The sequence below is a fragment of the Pleurodeles waltl genome, chromosome 7 (genome assembly GCF_031143425.1).
Source record: "Pleurodeles waltl isolate 20211129_DDA chromosome 7, aPleWal1.hap1.20221129, whole genome shotgun sequence".
NCBI lineage: Eukaryota > Metazoa > Chordata > Amphibia > Caudata > Salamandridae > Pleurodeles > Pleurodeles waltl.
Window position 1 is genome coordinate 981,853,869 of NC_090446.1, and position 27,499 is coordinate 981,881,367.

At 46.4% G+C, this 27,499-nt stretch overlaps 1 protein-coding gene across 3 annotated transcripts in view; it reads right to left on the minus strand.

Moving 5' to 3' along the window:
* The window catches only part of PDE6G (phosphodiesterase 6G), a 209,350-nt gene that overhangs the window by 151,965 nt on the left and 29,886 nt on the right, over positions 1–27,499 (minus strand). The window contains exon 2 of one of the 3 annotated variants that reach the window (XM_069199783.1): positions 8,530–8,776. The exons of the other annotated variants lie outside the window; for them this stretch is intronic. The gene's annotated coding sequence lies outside the window, so the exon portion shown is untranslated. The remainder of the gene's footprint in view (positions 1–8,529; positions 8,777–27,499) is intronic. 3 annotated transcript variants of the gene reach the window in all.

The window sequence follows — 27,499 nt, forward strand, 5'->3', positions numbered from 1 at the left end:
CATCCACAGCAAACTCCACTCTTCTCCTCTCAGCTCTGCTCTCCTCAAACCTTTCTAACATTCCATATTCTACATGATGTCAGACTATGACATCATCCTGAGAGCAGAGCAAAGAGAACAATCTACATTGATATTACAATTGATTATATACCACACACCTCCCTCCTAAAATAAAATTGCTCCAGACAACTATATAAAAAATTTGAAAGAATTTACAATAGAATAGATAACACAATACAATGCATAAAAAAACACTAATCCTAACAATTCCCAATGAATTTTACAATTCTATTAAGATTCCATATTCTACCATCTTTTATCTTCACGGCATTTCTGAATAGTTTAACAACTTCAAAAGGTCCTTGGAATTTACTCTTCCCATTACTCAATGTCGGTTTTTTGATCAATACCTGATCTCCAATCTTTATGTCAAGCTCACACACACCCTTCTTGTGGTCATAATACAACTTTCTTTTTTGCACATTAACACTCTCATGCACATTCTTCTCATCCATTATGTTTGGATCCATTACTTCCTTCCTCCAACGCACCCACGCAGGTGCAAGTGATGTGTTAGCCTTCCGACCTCTGAAAAGTTCGAAAGGGACCTTTCCTGTAGTAGAATGAGGAGTCACCCTATAAGCATAAAGAAATCCTTTGAAACCTTCCTTCCAGTCTCTATTTGAAGCATTCTCTAGTTGTATACATTCTTTCACACACCTGTTGAATCTTTCAATTATTCCATTACCTTCGGGATGGTAAAGAGAACATCTTTTGTGCCTTATACCAGACTTCCCAAGAAACTCACTCATTTCTCTTGAGACAAACTGCGGTCCGTTGTCCGTGACCACAGTATCAGGAAAACCTTCACGTCCAAAAATGTCATTGAGAAACAGAATTATTCTCTTGGTTTCTGTACTGTGACATATACCAATCTCAGCCCATCTGGAAAAATGATCAATAAGCACTAACAAATAAGTGACCCCACCCCTACCATGTAACGGACCCACAATGTCCACCGCAATTTCTTGCCATGGTTTTAGTGGCATGTCTCTTACACACATTGGAGGTACTCTTGTTTTATAAACTTTGTCACTATTACAACATTCAATACATTCTCTCACTACCCTCTCCACTCTCAAATCCATTCCCGGCCACCAATAGTCCAGACGAATTCTAGCCTTTGTTCTGCTCATTCCTTGATGACCAACATGCCCAAGAGTAACAATTCTATCTCTCAAAACCATAGGAACCACTAATCTCAGACCTCGTAACAACAAACCATCCTGAATAGATAATTCATCCTTTACCTTCCAATAGCCACACAATTCTATATCCTTTTTGGCATCCTGTGTCCAACCACCTCTGATTTTTCCACACACTCGTTGCAAAACCTCATCCTCTGCAACCGCTTTCTCCCATTCTTTCTGTTCTACAATGCCACCTGTCACACTGCACACAGAAACATCCCTTAAACCATACTCACTCGAACTCTCTTCCGCATTCGAACTCAATCTGGAAAGACAATCTGCACCTTTATTATACGAACCGGGAACATAATGCACAGTGTAATCATACTCTTGTAAACTAATCACCCATTTACTCACCCTTCCTGAAATAGAATCTAACCCTTTCCTCATGAATACCTCAACTAAAGGTTTGTGGTCAGTAAAAACTTCAAATTTTCTCCCCCACACAAAATTTCTAAGTTTGTTAACTGCCCAATGTACACACAAAGCCTCTTTTTCAATAGTTGAGTAGTTGAACTCCGGTCCCCGTAACATCCTAGAGCAAAACACTATGGGTTTGCAAATCAAATCCTCATTCTCTTGTAACAACACAGCTCCTAAACCTTTTTCACTCGCATCAGTCATGATTACACTTTTCTTCTTGGGGTCAAATGATTCCAAACACCCTAAAGAAGACAAAATACTCTTGATGTTCTTAAACTCCTCTGAACACGCATCATCCCAAACAAACTCAACTTTTTTTTTCAAGAGCTGATGCATGCACACAGTTTTTGAAGCAAGATCCGGTAGAAACTTTGCGTGGAACTCAACCATTCCTAAGAAAGACATCAACTAATCTTTTTTCGCAGGTGCACGGAGATGCAGAATATTATGCACTAACTCCTTCTTAGGATGCAGACCTGTTGCAGAAATCTTGTGACCTAAATAATCCACCTCAGTTTCCTTGAAATGACACTTTTTCAATTTGAGTGTGAGACCATGATCTCTAAGGATGGTAAGAACTTTCTTAACCCTCTCGTCATGCTCCATCATTGTACTTCCATATACCAAAATGTCATCCTGGAAACACTTGACACCGGCCATGGAACCAAACAGATTATACATTAACCTTTGGAAAACCGCAGCTGCAGATACTAAACCAAAAGGCATTCTTAGGAATCTGTATGTACCAAAAGGAGTGATAAACGTAGTAAGATCACGTGAATCAGGATGTAACACGACTTGGTGATATGCTGAGGGCAAATCAAATTTCGTATAAAATCTAGACCCAGATAGTAAAGTGACCATTTCTGTGATATTGGGTAACGGAAATTGATCACTGATGACACATTTATTGAGATTCCTCAAATCCACACATAACCTCAGCTCACCAGATTGTTTTCTTGCTACTACAATGGGCGAAATCCACTCCGAAGACTCCACAGGTTCGATGATACCCTCATCACACAGTCTCTTAATTTCCTTTTCCACATCATCCTTCAACGAGATAGGAATAGGTCGCACTTTGGCTATAACAGGAACTGAACCTTTCCCTAATTTTATTTGATGAACATAATTCTTCAAACAACCCAACTTCATACTAAACACATCTTTAAATTCATCAACAAATTCTTGGAAAGACTCCTCTATTCCTGTACTTATTTCACATACCTGACCAAGAGCTTTTACATATTCATCTTTAACCATCACTGGAGAAGGAAAATTAGGATCCAAGATGACTTTCAAACCAGCCTGATGAGGCCAACTCAATACACTACCTCCTTTGACTGGAACATAAATCTTCCCAAAAATTGTGTTAGACTTGTAGATAATTTCCGCTTCAAAATATCCCCTCAAATCAATGACCTGACCACCATACCCCCCAGGAACCAGATCAGGACTTTTCAAATTAACCTTGTGACTAACATTTTGATCAAAGAACTCATTAGAAATCAAGGTTAACCATGCCCCTGAGTCAAATAAAATCTCAGTTGATTTTCCTAAAATAGATACAAAATCCTTAGGATGTTTTTTTTTCCCAGTAGTCAGTGAAACAGACAAAATACAGTCCTCAACAGTTTTCACAGGTATTTGTTTTTTTGCAGATTTACAACACTTAGCAAAATGTCCCTTCTTATTGCAGGATCTACAGGTGGAATTTACAGCAGGACATTTTTTGTAAGTAGCATAGTGACCCAAATTCCCACAACAAAAACATCTTGCATTTTTATACCTGTTATCTCCAATTTGATCAATATTACCATTTTCACGCTGAGATATATCACACTTAGAAGATTCTCCTTTCATTACAATCTTGTTCACTTCCACTTTCCTTTGTTTTTCCAACTCCTCAACACAAGCCAGTGTGTGTTCAACCCCTTTGGCCAAAATGATTACCTCATGCAATGTGGGGTCATCTTTACTCCATAATTCCTGCCTAATTTTATCACTCATACATCTCAACATAAACTGATCTCTTATTCTTTCTTCAACTGTACTGCCAAATTTACAAGTTGACGCAAGTTTTCTAAGTGCTGTGATATATTCTTCTATACTCTCACCCTGCTTCTGTTCCCTCATCCCAAAATGATAGCGTTCCAATATAGTGCTCACTTTGGGTAGATAATGTAAATCAAGTTTTTTAAGACAGAGTTCAAATTCATTGAGATCTGTTGCTTCCTCACCCGGATCCGGAAGACTCTCAAATATTTCTTGACCCTCACACCCAAGACAGTGCATGAGTAGTGCAGTTTTACGCTCATTTGTTAAATTAGAACCACAAACCCTGGCATAGTGCAAAAAAGTCTTCTTCCATTTCGACCATTTTATCAAAGGTTCACCAGGCGTTGTCAAAAAGAAAGGTGGCGGTGTAACACTTTGCATATTGCCAACACTAAACCCTAAACTGATACTAAAAGTACAAAAAACTATAATAGAAAATATATATAATAACAGTACAATGTTAAATATGTAAAACTTGTAGAAAAAACAAGTTCGTTTTATAACTAGCAACAATTAGTAAATTTTCTAAGGAAAATAGCCCTTGCTACTCAGTTCTCATCTGGTAGTATCTGAAGAAATGTCAGGTGAGTTGTCTTTTGTACTAGCAAATATGCAGCAAAATTAAATACTATACTCTCAAATGACGTGCTGTTGAAAAAAAATAAACATGTCAGAATGTGTTAGTCAATTGCAGGTAAAACGCCGTTCTCCTCGCGCTATATGGAGCTCAACACACGTAGCTCTCCATGGAATCCTGCTCGGGCTTGATAGAGCATAAACAAACCAAAAAAAAAACAGTTGAGTACAATTTTCCTCAACGCACTTAACACTTGAAAATGAAAAACAAAATCAATAATTCTTTCACGCTCTCCTGAGCATGAATAAGAACAAAGCAAAACCCATTTAATCAAGAAATCTTGTTCGCCCTCTCCTGAACGCAAACAAACTGTAAATAAAGAAATGTTTCCTCTGCTTTAACACATTAAATTCTCCCAAGCTCAGTTTCTTTAAAAATCAATAATCCTTTCACGCTCTCCCGAGCATGAATAAAACCATTTGTTTCAGCCGTTCCAAAAAAGAATTCTGCTCTGCTCAGCTGAGCGCAGTTAATCCTTAAATAAACAACTGTATCTTCAACAAATCAATCTGCTCACCTGAGCTCAGTCTCGGTAAAATCAATACTTCTGTCACGCTTTACAGAGCGTGAACAAAAACAAAACTGGAGCCGATCCAAACAAAAGTTAACACAATAAATCTTGCTCACGCTCTCCTGAGTGCCGTTAACCTGCAAGAATTACCGGTAAATGTTCCGAATAAAACGATCTTCTTGACTGCGCACCACTGAACTTTCACGCTCTCCTGAGCATGATTACACAACAGAACAAAAATTTTAATGCTTAAGTCCAAAATACAAATACACACGTTCAATAAAATATATTAGACGTGTAAAAGGTTGCCAGCAGAGAATGTGAATGAAAAAAAAAAACAACTGATGTAAAAAAAAAAAACACAGCTGTTTCCTAGTCAAACCTTAAGGTGCAATAAAATTAATACCTTAAGAGTTTAGCAGGGCAAAATTCAGGAAGTACAACCCCCTGCAAAATGACACAAGTCAAAAAGAGGAAAGAAAAAAAAATGAAAAATATGGCAAAATCAGCACGAAGTAGCCTGACAAATAGTGTTAAGATGCTCCACAGGATCCCATCCTCGTCGCCAGTGTTGAAAAGATGAAACTTGGATCAAAAGGTATGAAATCTGGTCCTTTATTGGAGCATCCCATCCACAGCAAACTCCACTCTTCTCCTCTCAGCTGTGCTCTCCTCAAACCTTTCTAACATTCCATATTCTACATGTCAGACTATGACATCATCCTGAGAGCAGAGCAAAGAGAACAATCTACATTGATATTACAATTGATTATATACCACACACGGCAAGAGGATGTCCCACTTAAGCCTCATGGCCTCAGGTAGGCCTGTGATCATGCCATTTAGGGTCTTGTTGAACCTTTCCACAAGCCCATTGGTTTGAGGATGGTAAGGGGTGGTGAACCGGTAGGTCACCCCACACGCATCCCACATGGACTACATGTATGCAGACATGAAGTTTGTGCCTCTGTCAGACACAGGGGGTCATTCTGACCCTGGCGGTCCATGACCGCCATGGCAGAGGGCGGCGGAAGCACCGCTCTGACCGCGGCGGTAAAGCGCGGTCAGAAAAGGGGAACCGGCGGTTTCCCGCCGGTTTTCCCCTGGCCCAGGGAATCCGCCATGGCGGCGCTGCTTGCAGCACCGCCATGGGGATTCCGACCCCCTTCCCGCCAGCCTGTTTCTGGCGGTGTCCACCGCCAGAACCAGGATGGCAGGAACAGGTGCCGTGGGGCCCCTGGGGGCCCCTGCACTGCCCATGCCACTGGCATGGGCAGTGCAGGGGCCCCCTAACAGCGCCCCACAAAGATTTTCACTGTCTGCTTTGCAGACAGTGAAAATCGCGACGGGTGCCACTGCACCCGTCGCACCCCTGCAAATCCGCCAGCTCCATTCGGAGCCGGCTTCCTCGTTGCAGGGGCTTTCCCGCTGGTCCGGCGGGCGGCCTTTTGGTGGTCGCCCGCCGGGCCAGCGGGAAAGTTGGAATAACCGCCGCGGTCTTTTGACTGCGGTGCGGTCATTCGGCGGTAACCGCATGGCGGGCGGTGACCGCAGCCCGCCGCGGTCAGAATGACCGCCACAATCTCTTTTGGGAATCCTACACGGGTAAATATCCCCATAAGAGCTCTGGTCAGCACTGGTGCAGTCACTGTCCTTAGAGGGATCGCCTCTGGATAGAAGGTTGCATGGTCCACCAAAACCAAGATAATCCTGTTGCCTAGGGCAGTCTTGGGGTCCAAGGGACAAATGATGTCGATGCCTACCCTTTAAAAGGGGGTGACAAAGAAGGAGAGTGGGATCAGGGGGGCCTTGAGTTTTTCCCTGTCTTTCCACTAGCCTGGCAGGTGGTGCAGGACCTACAGAAAGCATCTGAGGCTACATGCATTCGGGGCCAATAAAGGTGGGTGACAAGCCTGGCAAAGGTCTTGTCTTGCCCCAAATGTCCCGCCAGGGGGATGTCGTGAGCCAGGCCCAGTAGGAATGCCCGTTAGCACTGGGGGACCACCAGCAAACGTGCTGCTCCAGCTTCCGGCACCTTAGGCTCACTGTAAAGGAGATCATTCTCCCAATAGATAGGTCGACCGTCAGAGGTTTCACCTGGTGCCTGGTCTGCGGCCTGTCGCCTCAAACCATCAAGAGTAGGGCACTCCTGTGCTTTGCAGAACTCCTCCAAGGTTGGCCCACCCTTAACTTGCCAGCCAGCAAGCTCAGGCAGGTTACCCAGGTTGGCGATGTCTTCCCCAGTTGGCTCAGGGGCCTCTGCCTCCGGGACCCCGTCAACCACCGCAGGACTGGTTTCTCACACCCCTTTCCCTTACTCTTTGCAGCTGTCTGAGCCATTGTTCCAGACACCCCTGACTCCCTTCCTGGGCAGCCATGGACCTTGTGGTCATGTAGACCCATTCAGGCAAACCTAACATCTCCAGGTGAGACCTGAGCTCCACCTCTTTACAGGCAGTATGTTCAAGGTTGTTGCCTAACAGACAATCTACAGGCATGGCAGGACTCGCAGATGCTTTTAGAGTACCAGAGGACCCCCCCACCACTCAAAGGGAAGGAGATCCACCTGTAATTGCCTCTCACGATTGTCAGCGACTATGACCTGGTGGAATGTATTGGGGATGACCTGCTCTGCTGACACCAGCTGACCCCTAACAGTAGTCATGTTGGCTCCTGTGTCACGCAGAGCCTCCACCCTTTGCCCATTAATGGTGACCCACTGCCTATACTTAGAAGTATTGGAAGGCATGTGGGCTGTTGGCACCATTTCCTCATCTCCCAGGCACACTAGGGTTACCTCTGTCTGTTCCCCAAAACTAGCTGGGAGTACCTCTCCTCCCCGAGGACTACACTAGCCAACCCAGGTGTCTTCCCTCCTGTGGGGGGCTGTGCCCTCACTGGACACTTGGAGTCATCCTTTTAGTGACCAAACTTGGTGCACTCTTAGCATTTGGCTACAAACTTCCCTTTCTTCTTATCAAAGAACCCTGGCCTCTTCTCAGACTCAGGCTGGGACTCGTTACCACCCCCCCTGGGAATTGTTTTGGGGGGCTTTTCAGAACTCCTTATTTTTAAGTCCCCCCCTCTTTCTTGTGGTGGGAATCCTGACCACCTTAATGGGTTTTCCCCCCAGATACCTTTTTGGACACTCTGGTGCTAGCCCAGAGGTCAGCCTCCTCAGCAAGCTTTCTAGGATCAGTCAGCTTACTGTCAACTAGGTGCTGGCGCAACTCTGTAAAGCAAACACTGAGCATATGCTCCCTTAGGATCAGATTGTACAACCCTGTGTAATCATTTACTTTTCTGCCCCGCAGCCATCCATTCGGTGCCTTACTGGAAAAATCTAAAAAGTCTACTCAAGTTTGTGTGGAGAGTTTGGTGCTGTCCCTAAACCTCTGACGGTATTTCTCAGGGGTCATCCCAAACTTGGCAAGTATAGCGGTTTTCATGGGCGCGTATGTGTTTTGATCTCTTAGATCCAATGTAAGGAGTGTGTCCCTCCCCACAACTGGTACATACCCCCACAAGCCTGCCTCCCATTGCTCTTCAGGTACCCCATGAGCCCTTAGTACAACTTCATAAGCTGCCAACCACTTATCAATGTAATCTCCCACCACATAACTTGGCACCACATTTTTGGGTACACAAACCTTCTTGTCTCCAGCAGGTCCTGTATGTATGCTGCCAGCTGGGCTCAGACTGTCTAGACTTGAGGTCCAGCTCTTTGAGATTCAGTTCATCAGCCAAAAGAAGTTTCTTTTCAGCCTAGGCTCTTTCAGCTGCAGCCTCAGCTCTCCTCTCCTCTTGTCAGAGTCACCAGATCCTCAGGGTCTGCGCATGTTCCCAACACGTCCACCACTGAACAGCTCCAAGACTCTGATAGATAAATCACAGAGGCTAAGGGAGTTCAAGAGGGGAAGAGGGGATTAGGAAGGGAGCAGCTCGGAAGGAGACCAGTAGTAAGAAAAAGATTAAAACACACAATATGAAAATTACATCTCATGAAATCAATACTAGACTATGACTCTAAGCCTCGTCATTCTGAAAACATGAACAACCTAAGAATTAGGCTTAAAATGACTAAGTTTCAAGATGGACAGATAACTGTAAGGGAATCATGATGGATTAAATGAAACTTTCAAATTCAAGTACTTTCCTTTACATGAGAATCATGAAAACATTCTGAATAAGTTCTAAACCAGTCATATGAATCCTTTTTTGAGAATGCATACTAGGACCATGCAATATTACATCTAGAAACTCTGGTCTTCTGTGTTCTCTTGAAATGTTTCAACACAAATTGCGCACATTGCAGATTTTCATATATATAGTAAACACCATAAAAGGATTGTGCACCATGAATAACACAATATGGATTCAGGAAACAAATCACACAACTTGTCAACTCGAATATTACCTACTAAATGTCTTAGAATAAATGGCATACAATAAACAACATGAATTAAGCTCGAAGAGAGAATCGTGCGTCTTGTCGATTCGAGTGCCACCATGTAAAATGTCAAGAAATGGTAGCACGCAATGAATATCAAGGTTAAATCACCATTAAACGAATCGCGCCTCTTGCCGATTCGTAAGCCACGATGTAAATGGCAAGAAATAACAGCGCGCAATGAATAACAAGATTAAAGCACCATGAAACGAATCGCGCGTCTTTTGCCGATTCTTAAGCCACCATGTAAATGTCAAGAAATGGTAGCGCGCAATGAATAACAAAGTCAAATCATCATGAAACGAATCGCGCGTCTTTTGTTGATTCTTAAGCCACCATGTAAATGTCAAGAAATGGTAGCGCGCAATGAACAACAAAGTCAAATCATCATGAAACGAATTGCGCGTCTTGCTGATTCGCAAGCCACCATACAAATGTCAAGAAGTGGTAGCTCGCAATGAATAACAAGATCAAATCAGCATGAAACGAATCGCGCGTCTTGCCGATTCACAAGCCACCATGCAAATGTCAAGAAATGGTAGCGCGCAAAGTAATCTGTTAATCATTAAAGAATTAGGCCAAGAATATGAAAGTTCTCGATAACGGCGTCGGGAGGTCAGCCCAACCCCGTCTTACCGCCCAGAACAAGGATCACCAATGAAGAATGAAGGGCAGAGGCCTGGAAGATCAAATAGGCCACCGGGACAGGAGCTCAGGAAGTAGCTGCTGCTCTGCACCGGGACCTCTGAATAGTGAGCACTTGGAGCTGGGCTGGCTCCCTTTTATAGAGTCTTGGCCCAGCCCACAACCACACCCAGGCATGCTGCAGGGAAAGTCTCTGGAAGGCCCTGGAAAGGGACCACACCCTAACACACTCTGAAAGCCTGCAGCAACACATTGCAAATGAACAGTATTTGTAAACACATTAAAAATAAGTCTTCAGGGTTAAACTCTGCAATGCAAAAGGTTAAACAACAACATATCAGCACAATGCATAAACTACGTTGTTTTGAGAGTGCTGGGTTTTTGCATTCGATTCACCAATAATGCGCGCACTGCCCTGGTGCTGACACCTCTGCCTCTCTCAGAGCTTTCCTTTCTTCTGCCTCCATGTTTAACCTTGCCATTTGCAGTTGAAATTCTCTCTCTTCCCTACTTTCCTCTGCGGTCAGGCCATTATTAGAGACACTGCTTCCTGGTTTAGCAGGGGCGCGCAATTCCAGGGGTAACATCCCCCAATGCTGGTTGCAAATGCTGTGAGGGGCCACACTCTGGCTCCTCCACCTCAACATTCTCTTGTGAACGGGCTTCTGCCCATGCCGTCAGCGCCTTTTGGTACTCCTCCTTCTTGGAGGCACCCTGGGTAGGAACTCCCATCCCCTTGCAGAACCCTTTCAGCTGGTTAACAGTGTATGTCTCCAGCTTGGCTAGGTCAAACTCTCCAGCTCCTGTTTGGGACCCAGTCAGGGACATGTTGTAAGAGGACTAGGTTAAAATGTCAAGCAGAACAGGGAAATTGCAGAAAAAGAGGAAAACTCAGGTTGACCTTAAACTGTGGGTAGGTAGTGTACACATAGCTATTGTATGTTACTGCACAAATACAAGTACTATCCTCACCTCTGATGACCAATGTTAGAAATGGGGTTTTTGGTTGGCGGTCAGGTTATCCCCTGTACAAGCAAGGACCGTCACTCAAGTCAGGGTAAGTCACACACAATCCAAATTATCCTGTGCCCACCCTCTGGTAGCTTGGCACTGACCAGTCAGGCTTAACTTAGAAGGCAATTTGTAAAGTATTAGTGCAATAAATCATGCAATAACACAGTGGGAACACTACAAAACGACACCACACAGGTTTAGAAAAAATATAGACTATTTATCTGAGTAGATTAAGGGTCAAAACGATCAAGATTTGATAAGTACAAGTTAAAATATCAGTTTTGTAATGATAAGATGTGTTTTAAGTTCTTTAAAACAACAATGGTCTCTTGCAAGCACAAAGTACCTGGTTTGCATCAACATTACACGCACGAAGACCGCAGAGGAAGAGATGTATTGAAAAAGGTAGGTGTGCATCGGATATCCGGGTGCACACAGACGATGTGTTGATTTTTTCCATGCGGCAAAGGCTTTGCGTCATATTCCGTCACGCAAGCTTGAATCCTCTTCGGGTTGCAGGATATTTGGACACCCCAGGGACGATGTAGAGAATTCCTGGGTGTCCAGAGCGAAGTCATAGGAGCTGCGTCGATCCAGTGGGGGATGCAGGAAAATTTTGGTCGCACGCCAAGCGCTTCGTCGATTACTCTCAAAGGAGGTCGTACTGCATCGTTCCGGCTCAGCAATGCGTCGATCAGGTGGGCCAGTCGCAATTCTGGCGCTGTGTCGATCTCCACTCGGGGAGCCGGGCTACGTCGTTCCAGTTTGGCGTGCGGTGATTTTCTCACCGCAGGGCAGGCTGTGCGTCGATTTCGGCAGGCTGTGCGTCGATTTGGACAAGGAGTTCTGTGCAAGTCTTTTTGGCCCTGAGACTTCAGGAAACAGGAGCCAAGCTCAATCCAAGCCCTTGGAGAGAACTTCTCAGCAGGGCCAGAGGGCAGCAAGGCAGCAGGGCAACAGCAAGGCAGCAGTCCTTTTCAGCAAAGCCGTCAGGTGAGTCCTTTGGACAGCTAGGCAGCTTCTCTTAGCAGGTTCTGGTTCAGAGTTTCTTTCCCAGGAGGTATCTTGTCAAGACGTGTCTGAGTTGGTAGGGTCAGGAACCCTGTTTATATACCCAAATGTGCCTTTGAAGTGGGGAAGACATCAAAGAATGGCTTAGAAGTGCACAAGGTCCCCTTTCAGTTCCATCCTGTCCTCCAGGGTGCCAGTATGGGGTTTGGCAGTCCATTGTGTGAGGGCAATCCACTGTCCTTTGACATGTAAGTGTCAGGCCCTCCACCCTCTCAGCTCAGGAAGACCCATTCAGTATGCAGATGTGTGCAGGTGTGACTGAGCATCCTGTGTTTGGGGTTGTCTGAGTGATATACACATGGGAACTTAACCTAGCTTGACGTGGATTGTAAGGCACAGAAGGATTTAAGTGCAGAGAAATGCTCACTTTCTAAAAGAGGCATTTCTGAAATAGTAATATAAAATCCAACTTCACCAGTCAGCAGGATTTTGTATTCCCATTCTGGCAATACTAAATATGACCTGTTTACCCCTTTCTAAACGGAATCTACCACTCAAACAGTTTATGAGGATAGCCTTAATGCTAGCCTATGAAAGGAGCAAGCCTCACAGCAGTGTAAAATGAATTTTAGGAGTCTCACACTACCAAGACATATAAACTACACAGGTATATGTCCTGCCTTTTACCTACACAGCACCCGGCCCTATGGGTTACCTGGGGCCTACCTAGGGGTGACTTATATGCAGGAAAAGGGGAGTTTAAGGCTTGGCAAGCACTTTTAACTGCCACGTCGAAGTGGCAGTGAAACTGCACATACAGGCCTTGCAATGGCAAGCCTGAGGCATGGTTAAGGGGCTACTTATGTGGGTGGCACAATCAGTGCTGCAGGCCCACTAGTACCATTTAATTCACAGGCCCTGAGCACATGTAGTGCACTTTAAATAAGACAACTGGGTATGCCAATGTCACCATGTTTTAAGGGATATGCACTTTAGCACTGGTTAGCAGTGGTAAAGTGCGCAGAGTCCTAAAGCCATCAAAAACAGTGTCAAAAAGTGGAGGGGGGGGAGGGAGGCAGGCAAAAAGGTAGGGGTGACCACCCTAGGGCTGTCAGGTCTAACATCTATTATGTCCTACTATTTTCTATTTCAAAAGATTCCCAGGAGTACGCCAGGAAAGTTGCATCAGACACACATTTTCAGGCGTACTCTTAGGAAGGGCATGTGACTTTCCCTGGAGAATCCTATTCATGATGTATTGAGTTCTGCATAGAGAAGATCTTCGCTTAGGGGTCATAGAATTCCCTGTGCAACAGTTTTTTTCTCTATGAGAAAAATATTTCTCCTCTCCGTGCCTACAATTCCCAGATTGCTCATGAAAAAAAACTAGACTGGAAGAGCTCACGCATGAATCTGCGAAATGTGAAAGCTCTGCACAGAACAATTATAACAGTATGGAAGTGGAGGAAGGGTATTACAAAATAAACATTCTGCGGTGCTGCTGATATACACTATGGGTCCACTGTAGATAATTTGCGGGCATATACTGAAGTAGTAGCAGTACTGGAGATCAGGACTGAGGTGCATTACAAAGCTTTTAACTTTCCCATTTCTGTCCATGAGTAGGTGAAAAAGACAATTTTTTAGGTTGAGCTTGGCAGCACGAAGCGCTGTCTGCAAGACCTGTTGTATTCACTATGGGCTTTTAACCACACCCACTCTTGCCATTTGTTCTTTGTTGTGCTTGCCTTGAATGCTTCATTTTTATTGGTCTGTTTTTCAAAATGCCCCTCCATTTTGTGGATTAGTTCCCTCCCAAGGGATTTCACTAAGCGAACATTTTTTTTGGCCATCACAATGCATCACGCTTCCTCCTGTTACAGTGTGTGATGGTCCCTCCTCCCGCCCGGTTTCGGTTTTGCCTTTAATCCCAGCCGCGATCCTTTCTCCTCACGGCAACACAAGTTCAGTGGTTGTGTGAAAACAGACTTTCCAGGAAGAAGCTAATCTTTTTCATTGCCTTTTTTCGGGACCATTCATTTCTCTGTCTCAAAAAAAAAGAATGAACAGGCTGAATGGTGTCACAAGATTCGGCACATCACAAAGGCGCTGCTCTGATAGTCTGCCTTCTCTATGGCAACGGCTGGGCCCTCCATCCGCAGAGCAGGGGAAAGGGGCGAGGCTGGGGTTCACGCAGTCTTGCTCAGCGCCAGCGCCTTGTTTCTTAGCTGTTTTTTTTACTGAACTGTTTTGCCAACTTTCTGAATTTTCAATTCTGAATTTTAGTTAGCAGGCACTCACAATTCTGTGTGAATGGAGTGAGATGGAGCGAGTGGGAGGACAGGAGGAGCCGGGCTCCAAGAGAAGGCGCATAGACCCTCCAGCTTTTCCAAATGTCCTTGGAGTCAGGTCCACACTGCAGTCATATGTTTGGAGTCATGTTTTTTATGCATGCCTTGTAGCGCCTACGTGTCACCTTTCTGCTTCTTCGCAGCACCCAAGGCCTCAAGTCCCGTCAAACACCAGCCACTTGAAACACATGAACTCTACCGCTGCGTCACATGCCCCGCAACAGCACGAATGAAATATGTTTATTGTTTCTATGCTTTGATTATTTGATGTTACCCTATCAAGCGCTAAGATCTGCTTTTCTTTCACTTCTGCGCACTTTTAAATCTAAATAAATAAAAACTGAAATTTAACCTTAAAGTGCATGCATAAGCAAAATGCCATGGTACTATTTTTTAAAAATAAAATGTACATAATTTTTCTTAGGCTGGCCAGCAATATAATTGTTCGCCCATTTCCAAAACATATTTCAAGATGTAGGACGATAAGAATTTGAAAGCAATTGTCTTATTTCATCTTATATCACACTTATCTACCCATCATCATATGTCTATCAATCTATCCTCCATTCCCACTCTGACTCATCCCAAATCCATTCTACTACTTTCATCTCCTAAATAACTCTGCCTAAGCTCTTCCCTCCGCTTCCACATTTAACTCACCAAACCTCACTTTACTATCATGACCTCCCAAACAACCCTACTAAATTCACCCTCATTTATCTCACCCTGCTACTATGATCTCCCTAATCCCTTCCACAGACTCTTCCCTCCTCCATCCTCCTTTACTCACCCCAAGCCTAAATCCTATTACCATATACTCCCAATTAACACTTCTGGATTCCTTCCTCCTCCACCCCTCCATTACTCCAATCAATCTAACTAACAAACTCTCATATCCGCGGCTCAAATTAACTCATAATAATACTAAAACTGTACTCATATTTCCCGATACTAATCCATCACTAATTCTTGTTGGGTTCCGAAGTAGCGTGCTACTCACCGAAAAGCGCTTTGACGCCTCGTCAGGGCTAGTAAGCGCTTTATAAATACTATTACAATACAATACAATACAATACAATATTTTAGCGGTGAGGAGGTTGCTTCCAAGAATTATGTTGTATATGAAATTATCTCGCTAATGCTAGGAATAGTGTAGTGTTTCTTACTTTAAAGTCACACATTATGCCTCAAGGACTGTTCTTTCTGTTTCTTCTTCTCACTCCATTTCATTGCTTTCTTTCTCTCAGCCTCGTTGATGTCTTGGTTTCCATATTGGGTTTCATTGCTGTGACTTCCTAGCTGCTCTTCTCAGCTATCCGAAATGTGTGCATTGTGTCATTGCTCCAAATTTACTGTGACTGTCTCAGTCTGTCTATGTGTTTCTACCAAACCATGAAAATACCACGCACCGTCATGCCTGACTATCATCCGTCTTTTTTATACTGTCTCTGGTGGTTTACAAAAAATGCTACACACATATTTACAATAACAAATTTCATCACACAATTAAATATACAGTTTTGTTTCAACATTTGTAATGTGAAAATAGACCAGTTCTAACCAAACATCCAATACGGTATTAACTTTTCGTTTCATGAATACTTATACCGATATATATCTTTCTGTTTTTCAGGCCATACCTGATCCATTCATCCAAGGACACAGCATCCAGCCATCCAAGCAACTAACCAAATCAATTATCTAAGACCTAACTCACATGAGTAGCACGTATGCAACCATCAAAACATCCTTTCACTCATCCATCAATCCATCCATCCAACTACTCACCCAGATGCCCATCCATGTACTAACCCAGGTGTCTATCCACTCACTCACATGAGCATTCACCCAAACATCCATCATTGCACCAACACATCTAACCATTTACTCAACCATTCACCACTCACCCTACCATCCTAAACTATACAGATTCTTTGAAAATGATCACATTAGCCAGAAGGGAAGAGTCCAAATTTTCAGAAGCGTGCAAAGCACATATTCAATCTTCCTACTTTGCCGTGTGAGTTTTTTTTTTTTTAGTACAAATGGGCTGCACACAGTAAGTGGCTTCGTGTAGTAAATAACATTGGCTGTACATTGCTGTAGTCTCCAGGAAAAATTACATTGATCACTCGCATTTCAAGATTAACAGAGTGTTCTGGCACCATTGCAATTTTTGAGTTGACAACTAGACTGATTCAACGGTACAAAATGTCATTGTATAATTGCTCAGTTGGTGCAAATGTCGCTTGCCCCCTTGTTGCGTATTGCAAATGTTGATATAAAGTTGCATCTGTCCCTGAATGGTTATGTCAATGATAGAGGAATAACCTAGCTTGTGGCAATGTATTTTACATGCACGTGCGATGCAGGCTGATTCTCTGTAAGGTTCATAGTATATTTATTTAATGAGACATTTTCATGCATTTCTTGAACGCTATATGAGAGGTTGGTATGGGTTCTGGGAGGAGGATGTTCTAGGCTCTTAGGGGTGCTTCACAGAAGCATGTGTTGTCCTTGTTTTGTTTCATGAGTTTCTTCAATAATAGCACAAACGTGCAAGTTACTTACCTTCGGTAACGACATATTTGGTAGAGACATATTCTAGTTGCAAATCCCTTACCTTAGAATTTACCCCAGGGGTCAGACTGAATCTGGAAATTTTTCTTCAAGCAATACCCTTGCGCGTCTGTAGGTGGCATCGGTCGACTCCACGGGCATCATTGGCGTTGTAGTTGCCGTGATGATGTTGGATACATAGACACCGCCCTCGCACAGTGACGTCAGTTTCTTTTAACGACTTTCCACGCCAAAGCTCAGAGCCGCTAAGAACACTGAGATTGTTGCGCCAGAGCTAAGAACCTGAAAGGGGGAATCCCTATCCCTAGAAATCAGTTCGCAAGCAGGGAGGATGGGTGGGCGGTAAGGAATCTGCAACTAGAATATGTCTCTACCAGATATGTTGTTACCAAAGGTAAGTAACTTGTACATCTGATAGAGACTTCTAAGTGCAGATTCCTTACCTTAGAATAGATACCCAAGCAATGCCATCCTCGGTGGTGGGCTGCGAACTAAGATCATACTAAGAAGTCCTGCAGGACTGAACGACCACAGTAGCCGTCCCGACGGACCTGACTGTCCAGACAGTAGTGCTTAGCAAACTTGTGCAGGGACACCCATGTAGCTGCCTGGCAGATATCCAGGACAGGAACTCCACGTGCTGATGCAGTGGAAGGGAAGCAGCAGTTGCTCTGGTGGAATGAACACACAAGCACTCAGGAGGTTGCTTCTTGGCCAGAGCATTGCACATTTTGATGCAAAGAAGCACCCATCGAGAGATGGTACGCTTTTGCACCGCCTTCCCTTTTTTTGTACCCACATACCCAACGAAGAGTTGATCGTCCACCCGGAAATCTTTAGTACAATTGAGGTAGAACATCAACGCTCTTTTTGGGTCCAGACGGTGGAGTCTCTCCTCCTTATGGGAAGGATGCAGGGGTGTGTAGAAAGTAGGCAGAGTGATGGACTGGCCTACATGAAAGGGTGTAACCACCTTAGGAAGGAAAGAAGCCTTAGTGTGCAACACTACTTTGTCACGGTGCACAGACAAGTATAGAGGCTTTGAGGAAAGGGCCTGAAGCTCACTCACCCTGCGAGCAGAGGTGATTGCAACAAGAAAGACAGTTTGAAGGTAAGGAGCCGCAAGGGACAATTATGCATTGGCTCATAGGGAGAACACATCAAATAAGTAAGTACAACATGGAGGTCCCACTGAGGCATGATAAATGGAGTGGGAGGAAATAAATGGGTGAGTCTCTTTAGGAATCTACTCACAATAGGAGATTTAAAGAGTGAGGGCTGATCAGGTAGCCTAAGAAAGGCCAAAATGGCAGATAAATACCCTTTAAGGGTGCCCAAAGTAGAGCCCTGATGGGCCAAAGAAAGAATGAACAGAATAACCTCGGACAGAGGGGCAGAAACGGGATCAACAGATTTGTTAGTACACCATGCCACAAATTTATTCCAACAACAGGTGTAGACAGTTTTGGTAGATGGACGCCTGGCTGCCAAGATAACATTGCAGACTTCGGATGGAAGGGCAAAAGCCATCAACTGTCGCCACTCAATCTCCATGCATGAAGGCGGAGGTTGGACAGGTTCGGGTGAAGAATTGTCCCCTGTTGCTGCGGCAGAAGATCCGCCCGAAGAGGCAGTCTGAGTGGAGGATCGATGGACATGCTCAATAGCTCTGGATACCATACCCTCTGTGCCCAGTCTGGAGCCACCAAGATGATTTGGGCCCGGTCGATCCTGATTTTCTTGAGAACTCTGGACAGAAGAGGTATAGGTGGAAACGCGCAAAGAAGGCCGGAGTTCCACTCGAGATGAAAAGCGTCTCTGAGCGAGTGCCGCCTTGGAAACTCCAACGCACAAAGCAGCTGACATTACGCGTTCTCTGCGGAGGCGAACAGATCTAACCAAGGCTCTCCCCACTGCAGAAAAAGACCGTGCGCCACCTCCAGATGGAGAAGCCATTCGTGACCAGCTGTGCATCGACGGCTGAGTTCGTCCGCTCTGGCGCTGAGGGAGCCCACCAGATGTTGAACCATCAGGGTAATGCCCTGATGTTTCAACCATGTCCAGAGGCGTAGTGCTTCCTGACACAGGGTCCAGGACCCTACTCCACCCTGTTTGTGGCAGTACCACATGGCAGTAGTATTGTTCGTATACACCTGCACCACTTTCCCTCTGAGAGAGGGAAGGAATGCTTTCAACGCAAGCCTGATGCCTGGAGCGCCAGAAGATTGATATGGAGCCCAGACTCCGCCAGAGACCAGAGTCCTCTGATCTCCGCCTCCCCCATGTGGCCGCCCCAACCCAGAAGTGACGCATCTGTCACTATAGAGAGATCTGGTTGGGGAAGGGAGAGGGATCTGCTGTGGACTCAATGTGGATTCGAAAGCCACCACTGCAGGTCTTTCTCAGTCCCCTCCGAGATCTGGACCATGTCGGAGAGATTCCCCTGATGCTGCGCCCACTGGAACTTCAGGTCCCGCATATGCCATCTGGCATGTGATACTAGCAGGATGCAGGAGGCCATGAGGCCCAGCAGCCTCAGAGTCAGTCTCACCGAAACCCAAGACCGAGGCTGAAAGATCCAAATCATAGCCTGAATGTCTTGGACTTGCTTTTCGGGAGGATAAGACCGAAACTGCACTGTGTCCAGAACCGCTCCGATGAAAGGGAGCGTTTGAGAGGGAGTCAGGTGTGACTTTGGCATGTTTATAGTGAACCCCAGTGTGTGCACGTTTATAGTGAACCCTGTAGTCTGAAGGTGGGAGACAACTTTCTGGGGCGAGTCCGCCTTCAACAGCCAGACTGAGACCCCTAACCTGCACAGATGAGCTGCAACCACCGCCATCACTTTCGTGAACACCCGAGGGGTGCCAGTAAGGCCGAAGGGGAGCACAGTAAACTGAAAGTGCTCGTGACCTACCCCGAAACGTAGGTAACATCTGTGGGCAGGCAGGATGGGGATGTGGAAATAAGCGTCCTTCAAGTCCAACACTACCATCCAGTCTCCTGGGTTCAAGGCAGACAGAACCTGAGCCAGGGTGAGCATTTTGAATTTCTCGATCTTGAGGAAGTAGTTTAGGTCCCGAAGGTCTAGGACAGGACGTAAGCCCTTGTCCTTTTTTGGTATCAGAAAGTAGCGGGAATAACAACCACAACCTACTTCTGGCACAGGGACCTTTTCTATAGTTCCCTTGGCCAAGTGAGCTGCGACTTCCTGGCGGAGAAGCGCCAAATGATCCTCTGGAAGGTGACTGAAGGATGGTGGCATGGTTGGTGGAGCAGATTCGAAAGGGAGGGAGTAGCCCTTTCGAACTGTCTGCAAAACTCACCTGTCCGTGGTGATGTTTTCCCAGTGGGGAAGGTGATGGCGAATCCTGCCATCAACTGAACGGGAGTGAGGGGACGGACTAGGAGATTTTGGAGGCTGCAGCGGGGCCAGATGTGGACTGGGCAGACCTCCGGTTCTCTGTCCCACGGCCACGTGGGATTCCACGTCCTCGCAGAGGCTGAACAGCGTGGGTGGCACAATGGCTGGGTAGACGACGTGACAGGGAGGCCCTTCCGTGGCCACAAAAGGAGCGAAAAGTAGACTGTGGGGGGCGAGGGGCACAGGAAAGACCGAGGGACCGAGCCGTAGCCCAGAAATCCTTGAATCTCTCCAAGGCAGAGTCTGCTTTGTTTCCAAAGAGACGTGAGCCATCATAGGGAATGTCCATGAGTGACTGCTGGACATCCCCCGAAAAACCAGAAGTACGCAACCAGGTGTGGCATCGTAAGGCCACAGTCGTAGCAACCAATCTGCCCAGAGAGTCGGTCGTGTCCAGCCCACAACGGATTTCTGAACTTTGCCGCATCTCTCCCATCGTTCACAGCTTGGGAGACGATAGCAAGGGCCTCCTCCGTTATCTGCGGCAGGACCTGCGCAACCGTATCCCACAAAGAGTGGGTATAGCGGCCCAAAAGACATGCGTTGTTCACAGACCGCAGAGCAAGACTGGAGGAAGAAAACAACTTCTTGCCAAACTGTTCTAGCCTTTTGGGTTCCCTATCTGGGGGTGCGGAAGAGAATGCGCCTGAAGAAGAGGAAGCCTGGATAACAAGACTCTCAGGCGTGGGATGTTGGGACAGGAATTTAGGGTCGTTCGGAGTGGGCTGATGGCAGCGTTCAATAGTCCTATTCACAGGAGCCCCTGTGTTGGGTTTGGACCAGGTACCCAAAAGGACATCGTGAGGGCTTCATTAAACGGCAAAAGGGGTTCTGAAGTAGAAGCTCCAGGCTGAAGCATCTCCGTCTGGAGATTAGACCTGACCTCAACAGTGGGAAGCTCGAGACCAAGGACCTCAGCTGCCCTACTGACCACCATACCATAAGTTGCTCCCTCCGCCGTAGCCACAGTAGGAGGAGACAGCATGCCAGTGTCAGGAGAAGTATCCAGAACACTGGCTTCGCCCAATTCCTGAGCCCAGTCCATAGAATGGTCATCCTGGTAGTCATAAGGGTCCAGGGACCCCTCCAATCCCTCCCCATATTTGTGCCCATAAGAAAAAGGGTCCAAATCCGACCTGGGGTGAAGAAGCCCCATCGAAGCTGAAGGCAGCGGCGGCCTTCGCTGCTCCGACTGAGTCATCAGGGATGAGAATTGGGTCGACGTCGAGACCCGGCGCCGGGGAAGGTCTTAAGGATGCAACCGGCGCCGGTGCGGACACGGAGGTGACTTCGGTGGCCGGAGCCGAAGCTGCCGGCGCGGAACCCGAAGGCCCCTCAGCCGAACCCCTTGAGCCCGAAGGCGCCGTATCGGGGTCGGACCGCCCAAAGATGAGGCGCATGGCCTCATAAAACTCTTTAAGCTGGGCGGGGGTCGCTCCGGCTCCGGAAAACTCGGGGAAGCGTGGAGCTGACCCAGACGCAGGCTCCGAGGACGGAGACCTTGTGCGTGGACGCTCCTCCTGCATCACGTTGGCTGAGCGACGGGGCGAAGCCGGAGAGCGATGGGACTTCTGCGACTTCTTCTTCTTCTTACCTTGACCCGAGGATTTGGAAGAAGACGAGTGGTGATGACTCCGCGACCGATCTCGAGACCTTCCTCTTGAGCGAGACCAGGAACCACACGGAGTAGAGTGCTGGGCTGCCTGGAGCTTTAGGGACCGCTCCCTAAAAGCCTTCGGGTGCATGGCCAGGCACTCGGAGCACGACTTTGGTTCATGGTCGCGCTCGAGACACCACAGACAAACCCGATGAGGATCCATCACTGACATCGTACGATGACAGTCCTTGCCCGGCTTGAAACCGGTCTTCGGGGACATCCTCGATGCACCAAATTTTCACAGAAAAACTCGACAAAACTGTTGAATTTGGCCAAAAAATAACCATGGTAGCTCTTCTCCGGATCAGCGCGTGGCGCAGAAAGAAAAGAACTGATGTCACTGCGCGAGGGCGGCGTCTATGTACTGCTCCCGACGCCATCACGCCAACTACGATGCCAACGATGCCCGCGGAGTTGACAGACGCCACCTACCGACGCACAAGGGTATTGCTCGAAGAAAAATCTCCAGATCCAGTCTGACGCCTGGGGGAAATTCTAAGGTAAGGAATCTGCAACTAGAAGTCTCTATCAGATACTTCTTTGTTCCTACAATTTCTGTTTTTGCCTAAGACTTCATTTCTTTGCCAAGTATGTAGGAGATGTAGATCTTAGTGTGGTTCATCCAGTTCGAAGAATTCACCTTTATTGCCAGGACAAAGCAGCGGATAGAGAAGGGAGCAGGTATAGTGATCTTAATCCTGGAGCTAGACATTTTTTTAAATAAATAGGAGTTGAGTCTTGCTGCTTACAGAGGAGATTGGGTGGATAATGTAGAACTTTTGAGAAGTGTGATTCATGCGGTCCAGTATTAATTATGTATGATTGATCGATTGTTAATTGCTGCATACCGTTAACGTGAGATCTTAGTGCTCAGCATCTGAAAAGCCAGAAATTTATCTGCACAGGGTCATCTGTTTGCTAAACTTCTAAGTCACGAGAGTGACCCAAAATCATTGTTCACCTATATATGTTTGGAAGGCTTCAGTATTAGGTTAAAGAACAAGGTTGCGCTTTGCTCAGTCAGGTGCCACCCTTATCTTGCTTTATACAGGATTTATGGTGTATCCTTGTCCCGTGCTTTCCTTTGTTAGCTTGAACCTCTTGCTTGGAGGTAGAATATTTGAGGTGGTACGAGTTGATAGTACTGCTCAAGTATTTTCTAAGAGCTGCTGCTTCAAAAGTTTCACGAAAACTTACCATGCCTTTCTGAGGAGAGTTTTTTAATGTGTGTATGTTCCTCCCCAGCTTCAACATACATACAATACACCAGAAGCACTATAAGTACTTGTACTGTCTCAGAAAAAAAACATCTCAACCAACATGAATCAAGACTCCTCTTACAATATTCACTAGTTGAGTGCTGTTAAAGCAGGGTGTGAAAGTTGGCAGTTGGAGGTGGGTGAGCAAACATTTTGCTCTCACCTCAACCCAAAAAAGTGTGTCTAATGAATATGAGTTTGTACAACTGTTGAAACTAGGCCCTGGTCACACCAACCAAAATGGTGCTCACCTGCCAATCTGCCCCTTTATCATCACCTCTTCTGTTTTTCTCCGGTTGATCCATACTTCAGAGCAGTATAACATAGGTATATATTTTCATGTCCTGAAAGCTTTAGATTTTCATCTGTCCTGTAGATTTTCAGTTCTACTTTTCCAAATGCAATGTCTTATTTTTGCCCAAACCCTCCCGCCAAACCTCTAAAGTTTTCGGTAAAAGCGCCACACTTTCTGCAGCTGTGTAATTCTGCAGACACTATGGAACCTGTCATTTTCTCATTGGCACTACACCCTCTAGGGGCTACATATATGGGTACACTGCATTATTTCCTGCCATTCTGTTTTCATGTCATTATGCCCTCTAGGGGCTGACTGTATGGATACGTGACCATGTTTCTTACAAATGTTATTTTTATAGTGGTACCCTCTAGGGACTGTTCTGAGCATTTCAGTCAATATACCACAATATTTGCTGTGACCCTGTTGCCATGAGCTGCCAAGCTCATCTTGGTAGTAGTTGACAGCACAGATACCACATTGGAGATAAGTGACCCTCAACAAACTGACTGTATGGCATGGTCACACATCTATGATTAAAATCCTGCCTGGTTGCCTAATACTTATAGAGGACATGTATCTACATAGCACCAGTGCTTAATTTGTGCTTGTTGTTTCCGGTGCTAAGCACCAGCACTTATAGTCGAGGGCCGGCGCTTACTTTGCTGCCTCAAGCATTTACTGCGAGCAAAAGACACATATGGGAAAGTCAGAGGAAGAGAAAAATGAAAAAGCGCCACAAAGGGCAAAAGAAGAAAACTGCAAGAGTGAGCTGAAGGGGTAGGGAGTGGCTGTAAATGGATTTAAGAGGCCTGAGATGAATTCAGGATTGCACTCTCTCAGTATTTTGTGCTATCACATTTAATTGCAGCAGCCGCATGTTTAAGAAGAGGTCTTTGAGCACTGCCACGTTTTAATTTACAAATTAAGCACAGCATAGCACCCATGCTACAGCCTTCCAAAAGTGCACATCCTGAGCAACTAGGGCAACACATAATGTAAGTCAGAGTGTGTACTCGCCCCCTTGTGGCTGCTGTGCTGCCCTCATGCACCCATCCATCTCAGGGTATGCCACCGCCAAAATGCGGTCCATAAGGGGGGTCAGGGTCCATAAGGGCAACCCTCCCTCGTTGTGAGGATGTCCCCAGCTGGGCCTCCGTGGTCGTCCAGGCCCACCGTCTCAGGTCCTCCCACTGCTTTCTGCAGTAGGTGCTCCATCAGGCATGGACCCCCAGGGTCTGCACTTGCTGGGCAATGCCACGCCATATCCCCTTATTTTGATTGACACAGACAGAAGGACAAAATCATGTAGCGTGGCAACACATCGACAGCAGTGGACAGCACACATCTCACTTCCACACCCAAAATTCACAATACACATATCCTCTGACTCTTCACCCATGTCCATTCACCAGTCACACTGCCTCGTCCCAAGGCCCTCGTCCCCATACGCACCACTCACAGACAGGACCGTGACACTGGCCTCACCTTCTGCTCTGGTGCCCCATACAACTGTCCATACAGAGGTAGGACTTCGTCCACACGCTTTTCCAACTCCTCCTGGGTAAAGGCTGGGGCCCTATCTCCTGCAGGACGTGGCATATTGGCAATCAGAGTCAGAACACAGCAGCACATGCAGTGGAGGTCTACTGTGCACGAATGTCAGGAGTCAAGTGAGCCTGAGCACATGAAATGGCGGTCACATCCGTAGAGGACATCACCGTCACCGGAGATCAGCATTGGCTCCTGTCTCCCACAGGCAACAATGTTAACCGATGAGGAGTTGGACGGCGGTTGCGACTGCCTACTGCCATGACGTGTTACACCAGTGGGATGGGCTCACTTCCATATGTCCTGTGCATGCAGGAGACGGCTGCCATTTTACATGCGCAACGTGAATTGAGAGTGCATTTAAAGTGTGTTATTGATTTAATTTTGTTACGTGTGCACAGCACAGCTACGTCCACACAGTCAATGGTGTACATCATGATTCCTACTCCCTCCTATCCCAGGTACATTGGAAGGGTGAGGATGAGGAATGCTGTGGTGTACAGGTCCCTAGTCGACCTTGCCACCTTGGAAGAGCGACACATCATTCAGACCTATCGTATGAAAGGTCAGACCATCATGGAGCTGATAAGCCAGTTGGAGCCGGATCTGCTGCCTGCCATTCGTCATCCCAATGCCATCCCTCCCACAGTACAGGTGTTGTCAGTCCTCCACTTTCTTGCCTCAGGGTCGTTCCAGATTACAGTGGGCTTGGCAGCAGGGATGTCACAGCCCATGTTCAGCAACGTCCTGGGGGATGTACTATGTGCCCTGCTAAAACATCTGCCCAGCTTCATCAGGTTCCCCCAAAGTGCTGATTTGGCCACCATCAAAGCTGCATTTTACGAATTGGCCCATGTACCTCATGTGATAGGGGCCATTTATGGCACCCATATTGCAATGGTGCCACCCAGGAGGAGTGAACAAGTGCACACGAACCATAAAAACTTCTATTCCATCAATGTACAGGTGGTGTGTCTCGCTAACCAATATATCACACAAGTGACTGCAAAGTTCCCTGGTTCTGTGCATGACTCATACATTCTGTGGAACAGCACCTCAGCTCTCAACACCCTTCATGATCTGTCCTATCACCCTCCCGGACTTGACATGGCTCTTACCTCTGTGCACACAGGTGAGTCTGGTTATCCCAACCTTCCCTGGCTACTGACACCAGTGAGGTATCTGACTACAGCTGCTGGAAATAGTTTCAATAAGGCCCACAGTAGCACAAGACGGGGCATTGAGAGGACCACTGGCCTGCTAAAGGCTACATTTCGGTATCAGCACATATCCGGAGGTGCCCTACTCTACCACATAAAGTGTGCCAGATCATTGTTGCCTGCTCATGTTACACAATCTGGCCCTCAGGCGTCACATTCCATTGCTGGATGCAGAGGATGTGGCACCTGTATCAGTGGCTGATGAAGGGGACATGGGGAGTGATGGGGAGTGATGAGGAGGAAGATGATGAGGATGCAGCTGACTCCAGAGCAGAGTTGATACAACAATACGTCCACAGAGGTATAAGTCAATTGTCTTGGATGTGACCTGTACAAATGTCTGCCTTGTGCCATGCTGCCACCTGGTGTCTGTAACCACTGTATGGATTATGTGCAGCTCTGACTCTGGGTGGCTTAGGGCGTGGATTACATGTGCCAATGAGTTGGTTCCTTACTGTGCACAGGTCAGTGCCATTCTGTACCTACTGTTGTGTTGCTGCACCAGTGACATCTATGTGCACAACCATTCTTGCCTGAACTGGCAGATCCAGTGCTCCATGTGTGCTGCACTAGGTGAATTCCTCTGTATTACATCCTCTCCTGGGAATCAACAATGGGGGGCTGTGCAACATCACTGTGTGTGCCAGTGGGAACTGCCTCACGTTTGGATCTGTTTGGTGCGGGGGAGGGACCATTGGGGAGGTATGTTTTGGGAATGTGGATTTGTTATGAGCATATGTTTGGGGACTTGAGTTGCCTTCTGAGCCTTGGCTTCCTGTACTTACAGTGCATGTGTGCTGACTAGGTATATGTGACTCCTTTTGTGATTGATGTCCCGGTCTTGTTCCATTTACAGGGCATTGTTGTGGTGCACTCTGGTCCCTGCCTCACCTGTTGCCTCCCTTGACACATGTCTCCAGCCACTGCCCGCTCCCCTGTAATCGTTGCTGCATGTTGCTACCCCTTCTGTCACTCTCACATATATTTGCATCACAATGGGTTGCCTGATGCACATGCAATGGCAATATCTTTCCATAGACAGTAACTGTGCTCAATGGTCTTTATTTGGGAGGGACAAGTTCAAGGGGTGAAGGGTGGGGTCAAGGCAGGTGGGTTCATCTGAGTATATAGCAGTGGCGGCTAGTGACATTTGAATGTGGTGG